The following is a 6,545-nucleotide window of genomic DNA, read 5'->3' as shown; positions in this document are numbered from 1 at the left end:
GTGAAGAATGCTGAAAGTACCATGGACTGCTAAAAGAACTAACAGATCTGTCCTGGAGGAAGTGCAGCCAGAATGCTCCTTGGAAGCAAGAATGGCCAGACTTGGTCTCACCTATTTTGGTCACGTTGTAAGAAGGGACCATTCCCTGGAGAAGGATGTCATGCTTGGTAGGGTGGAGGGTCGACGAAAGAGGGGGAGGCCTTCAGGGAGATGGATTGATACAGTGGCGCGATGATGGGCTCGAGTATAGCAGGGATTGTGGGGCTGGCGCGGGATCGGGCAGTGTTTCGTTCTGCTGTGCATGGGGTCGCTATGAGTCGGAAGCGACTCGACGGCACTTAACAACAACAACAATAGTTCAGTATTAAAAATTATTAACAATTAAAAATTGTTACTATTAATAGTTCAGTATTAAAAGAGTATAAAGGAAGAATGGGCAATTAATTAATGAAGTTCATTGATATTTAAAAGAGGTCTTTTTGCAACATATTTGGCCAATGAAATATGTTTGATTTTTGACTGCTGCTTCCATGGGCATTGAGTATGGATACAAATAAAATGAAATCTCTGATAACTCCAATCTTTTCTCCATTTATTATGATGTTGCTCATTGGTCCAGTTGTGAAGATTTTTGTTTTCTTTATGTTGAATAGTAATTCATACTGACAACTTTAGTCTTTGATCTTTATCGGTAAGTACTTCAAGTTCTCTTCCCTTTCAGCAAGCAAGGTTGTGTCATCTTCATATCACAGATTATTAATGAGTATCCTCCAATCCTGATGTCATATTCTTCTTCGTATAATCCAGTTTTTCATAATGTTTTTTCAGTGCACAGATTGAGTAAGTATAGTGAAAAATACAACCCCGATACACATTTTTCCTGATTTTAAACCATGTGGTATCCCCTTGTTCTGTTTAAACAACTGCCTCTTGGTTCATGTACAAATTTATCATGAGCACAGTGAAGTGTTCTGGATTTCCATTCTTCACAATGTTATCCATAATTTGTTATGATCTGAACAGTCAAATGCTTTTGCATAGTCAGTAAAGCACAGGTGCACATCTTTCTGGTATTCTCTGCTTTCAATCAAGATCCATCTGACATCAGCAATGGTATATCTTGTTTCACAACCTCTTCTAAATCTGGCTTGAATTGATTGCAGTTCCTTGTCTATGTAAGGAACTCTGGTGGTGTAGTGCCTAACACATTTGACTGCTAACCAAAAGACTGGCCGTTCAAACCCACCAGCTGCTCCATGGAAGGAAGACTGGGCAATCTACTTCCATAAATTTTGACTGTTTCAGAAACCCAAAGAGGTCACTATGAGTTGGAATCAATGTCAATGAGGTTTTTTTTTGTTTGTTTTTGTTTTTGTCTATGTACTGCTGCAACCATTTTTGAGTTATTTTCAGCAAAATTGTTATTGTTGTTATTTGCCATTGAGTCATACCCAACTCATAGCAACCTCTCCTTGGGTTTCTGAGGCAGTGTCAACTATCACTATGGAAGTAGATTGCCCAACCTTCGTTCTGAGGAGTGGCTGGGGAGTTTGAACCTCCACCCTTCTGGTTAGCAGTCAAGTGCCTTAGGCACTAAATTACCAGAGCTCTTAAAATATACTTGTATAATTCCCACATTCTGTTGTATCACTTATCTTTGGAATGAGCATGAATATGGGTCTCTTCCAATCAGTTGGACAGTTAAGTATCTTTCAAATTTCTTGGCATAGACAAGCGAGTTCTTCCAGCATTGCATCCATTTGTTGGAACATCTCAACGGCTATTCTGTTCTGGAGGCTGTTTTTTGCTAATGTCTTCAGGGCAACTTGTACTTGCTCCTTCATTACTATTGCTTCTTGACCACATACTACCTCCTGAAATAGTTAAACACTGACCAGTTCATTTTGGTACTGTGACTCTGTGTATTCCTTCCATCTTCTATTGCTCCTTCTTGGGTCATTCAATACTTTGGCCATAGAATCTTTCAGTATTGCAACTCAAAGTTTGAATTTTTTCTTTAGTTCTTTCAACTTGAGAAATGCCAAGCATGTTCTTTCCTTTTGGTTTTCTAACTCCAGATCCTTACACATTTCATTGTAATTTTTTACTTTGTTTTCTTAAGCCACTCTTTGAAATTTTCTGTTCAGGTCTTTTATTTCATCATTTCTTCCATTTGCTTTATCTACCCTATGTTCAATGCAAGTTTCAGTCTCTGACATTCATTTTAGTGTTTTCTTTCTTCCTTGTCCTTTTAGTAACCTTTTGCTTTCTTCATTATTAAGTTCTTCATGTCACCCACAACTGATCTGGTCTTCAGTTATTACTGTTCTATGTGTCTAATCTGTTCTTGAGATTGTTTCTAAATTCAAGCAGACTATAATTAAGGTTGTATTTTGGCTCCATGGACTTGTTTTAATTTTCCTCAGCTTCAATGTGAACTTGAATATGGGTAATTGATGGTCTGTTCCATAGTCAGCCTCTACCTCCTTTGTTCTGACTGATGATATTGGTCTTCTCCATGTCCTCTTTCCGTAGATGTAGTCAACTTGATTCCTGTCTATTTCACCTGGTGAGGTCCATATAGATAGTTGCCATTTCTGTTGTTCAGAAAAGGTGTTTGCAATGAATGTCAATGATCTTGCAAAATTCTATCTTGTAATCGCAAGTGATGTTGCTATCACCATAGTTTTCTAACTATGGATCCTTCTTCTATGTTTTCAACTTTTACATTCTGTGTTGTTGTTGTTAGATGCCGTTAAGTCATCTTCAACTCACAGTGACCCTATGCACAGCAGAATGAAACACAAACCAGTTCCACGCCAGCTCCGTGATCCCTGCTATTCTTGTGCCCATCACCACAGCCACTCTATAAATCCATCTCGTTGAAGGTCTTCCTCTCTTTAGTCAACGCTCCACCTTACCATGCATGACATGCTTCTCCACAGAATGGTCCCTTCTGATAATATGACTAAAGTAGGTGAGATGAAGTTTGGCCATTCTAACTTCCAAGGAGCTTTCTGGCTGCATTTCCTCAGGACAGATTTGTTAGTTCTTTAAGCATTCCATGGTACTTTCAGCATTCTTGGCCAGCACCACAAGTTAAAAGTGTCAACTCTTCTTTGGTCTTCCATATTCATTGTCCAGCTCTCACATGCATATGAGGTGATTGAAAATATCATGGCTTGTGTCAGACACACCCTAGTCTTCAAGGAGACATTTTTGTTCTTCAGCTTGAAATAAGTATTTTGTGGTCGACTTTCCCAGTGCTATAAGCCATCTGATGTCCTGGCTGCTGCTTCTATTGTCGTCAATTGTAGAACCAAGCAATGTGAAGTCTTTGACAACTTCAATATTTTCTCCAGTTATTGTGATGCTGCTTATAGATCCAGTTTTGAGGATTTTTGTTTTATTTATATTGAGGTGTAATCCATACTGCAGACTGCAGTCTTCAATCCTCATCAGTGAGTGCTTCAAGTCATCCTCACTTTCAGCAAGCAAAGTTGTGTTGTCAGCATGTCGTAGGTTGTTAATGAGCCTTATTCTAATCCTGATGCCACACTCTTCTTCATATAGTCCAGCTTCTCAGATTATTTGTTCAGCATATAGATTGAATAATTGTGGTTAGAGATGCAACCCTGATACACTCCCTTCTTTATTTTAAACCATCCACTGTCCTCTTGTTCTGTTCAAAAGACAGCCTCTTGGTCTATGCACAGGTTCCTCATGAGTACAATTAAGTGTTCTGGAATTCCCATTCTTCTCAATGTTATCCACAATTTGTTATGATTCACACAAGCAAATGCTTTTCAATGAAACACAAGTAAATATCTTTCTGGTGTTCTTTGCTTTGAGCCAAGATCCGACTGACATCCACAATTATGTCCCTTGTTCCACATCCTCTTCCAGCTTGCACCTCTGAAAATTCTGTCAATAGACTGCTGCAACCGTTTTTGAATTATCTTCAGTAAGATCTTACTTGCGTGCAATATTAATAATATTGTTCTATAATTTCCACATTCTGTGGGATCCCCTTTCTTTAGAATGGGTACAAATATGGATCTCTTCCAGGCAGTTGGCCAGGTAGCTGTCTTACAAATATCTTGGCATAACCAAGTGAGTGCCTCCAGTGGGGCAACTGTTTGTTGAAACATCTCAATGGGTAGTCTGTCAATTCCTGGAGCCTTGTTCTTCAGCAATTCCTTCATTGTAGCTTCAACTTTCCCTTCAGTATCATTGCTTCTTGATCATATGCCAACTCCTGAAATGGATGAAGATCTACCCATTCTTTTTGGTACAGTGACTTTGTGTATTCCTTCCATCTTCTTTTGATGCTTTCTGCATCATTCAATATTTTGCCCATAGAATGTTTCTATATTACAACTCAAGGCTTAAATATTTTCCTCCGTTCTATCAGCTTGAGAAATGCTAAGAATGTTCTTACCTCTTGATTTTCTAACTCCAAGTCTTTGCACATTTCATTATAGTAATTGATTTTGTCTGCTTGGGCTGCTCTTTGAAATCTTCTGGTCAGCTCTTTTATCTTGTCCTTTCTTCCATTTGCTTTGGCTACTCTCCGCTCAAGGGCAAACTTCCCAGTCTCTTCTGTCATCTGTTTTGGTCTTTTCTTCTTTTCTCATCTTTTTAATGACCTCTTGTGTTCTTCATGGATGATGCTCTTGATGTCATCCCACAATTCTTCTGGTTTTCAGTTACTGATGTTCAATGCATCAAATCTATTCTTTAGATGGTCTCTAAATTCGGGAGGGATATGCGGTTCAAACCCACCAGCCACTCCTCGGAAGGAAGGTTGGGCAATCTTACTTCCATAGTGATACTGCCTCGGAAATCCAAGGAGGGGTTGCTATGAGTCGGGTTTGACTCAACGGCACGTAACAACAACAACAACATATTCAAGGCCATATTTTTGCTCTCATGGACTTGTTTTAATTGTCTTTGACTTCAAGTTGAACTTGCATATGAGCAGTTGATGGTCTGTTCCACAAGCAGCTGTTGACCTTGTTTTGGCTGAAGATATTGAGCTTTTCCATTGCCTCTTGCCACAGATATAATCAATCTGATCCCCATGTATTCCATCTGGCAACGTCCACGTGTATAGCTGATGTTTTTGTTGTTGATAAAAGGTATTTGCAATGAATAAGACATTGGTCTTGGAAAATTCTATCATGCGATCTCCAGCATTATTTCTGTCACCAAAGCTAAATTTTCCAACTACTGGTGATTGGTCTTTGTTTTCAACTTTTGTATTCTAATCACTAGTAATTAGTAATGCAACTTCGTTGCGTGTTTGATCAATTTCAGACTGCAGAACCTGTTCAAAATCTTCAATGTCTACTGGTACAGCTCTTCTAGAATTTGTCTAATAGGTTTTCTGCCTTTTCCTGGAAGACCTTCAAAAGAAAAAAAAAAAAAAAAAATCTTTCTTTTCTTCATCTTTGACTCTAGTGGTTGGTGGGGAAAATGTGAATAAAAGTCATATTAACTGGTCTTCATTGTACGTGTATGAATATTATCTTATCACTGATAGCATTATACTTCATGATAGATCTTGAAATGTTCATTTCGATGATGAATCATGAATGTGATAGCATCCCTTTTCAATGTGTCATTCTGAGAATAGTAGATGATATGATTGTCCAGCTCAAAATAGCCAATACGTGTCCATTTCAGCTCATTAATACCTAGGATATCAATCTTTATATGTTGTGTTTCATTTTTGACAGCTTCCAATTTCCCTTGTCTCATACTTCGTACATCCTATTTTCTGATAACTAATGGGTGTTTGCAGCTTTTTCTTCTGATTTTGAGTCATGCCACATCAGCAAATGAAGGTCATGAAAGCTTTACTGCATCCATGTCATTAAGGTTGACTGTACTTTGAAGAGGCAGCTCTTCCCCAGTCATATCTTGAGTGATGTCCAACCTCAGAGCATTATCCTCTGGCACTATATCAGATGTTCCACTCCTATTCATAAGTTTTTTAGTGGCCAGTTTTCTCAAAAGTTCACTAGTCTATCTTAGTCTAGTTGCTCCACTGACATCTGTCCATAATAGATGATCATGTAGGTATTTGAAATACCGGTCATATCACTTCAAGCACACAGCAATATGTAAGTCATCATCACATTATGACAGACAGATGAGTGGTAGGTACATGTTATGGGGTTACCATATTCCAAACAGGTAGAGAAGCATTGTAGAAAAATTAATACAGTGATGATTAAATTAAATAATATAAAGAGCTAAACATAGGCTGGTGTTCAGTAGTGGCTCTATAAAGTACAAGATACTTCTCTCTTAAGGTGTGTAATAATCATTACAACAGTAGCCACCCTTGTAAAAGGTCCAATTCTTAAATTGGTGTGATAGTTGAAGATGTGTCAACTTGGCTGGACTCCAGTTGTGAGTGGTGGTTCCCATGATGGATCACATGACTGCGTTCTAAGCGGCCGGTCGGCCTAGGGGGAGTTTCCCCAGGGGTGTGGCCTACCTGCAATACTATCCCAGGGACAAACTGGAAGAACGGC

The 6,545-nt window shown here is 38.8% G+C and overlaps 1 non-coding gene across 1 annotated transcript; it reads left to right on the top strand.

Moving 5' to 3' along the window:
* Window positions 1-5,350: 5,350 nt before the first annotated feature.
* On the top strand, window positions 5,351-5,412 carry LOC122152274. The gene has a single exon (XR_006164491.1). It is a non-coding gene; the product is annotated as a U7 small nuclear RNA (small nuclear RNA).
* Window positions 5,413-6,545: the final 1,133 nt, after the last annotated feature.

Source organism: Orycteropus afer, unplaced genomic scaffold (assembly GCF_000298275.1).
Source record: "Orycteropus afer afer isolate SDZICR_OR568_19922 unplaced genomic scaffold, OryAfe1.0 scaffold00025, whole genome shotgun sequence".
NCBI lineage: Eukaryota > Metazoa > Chordata > Mammalia > Tubulidentata > Orycteropodidae > Orycteropus > Orycteropus afer.
The sequence above is the reverse complement of the archived record's forward strand: the minus strand, read 5'-3'. Positions and strand labels throughout refer to the sequence as shown.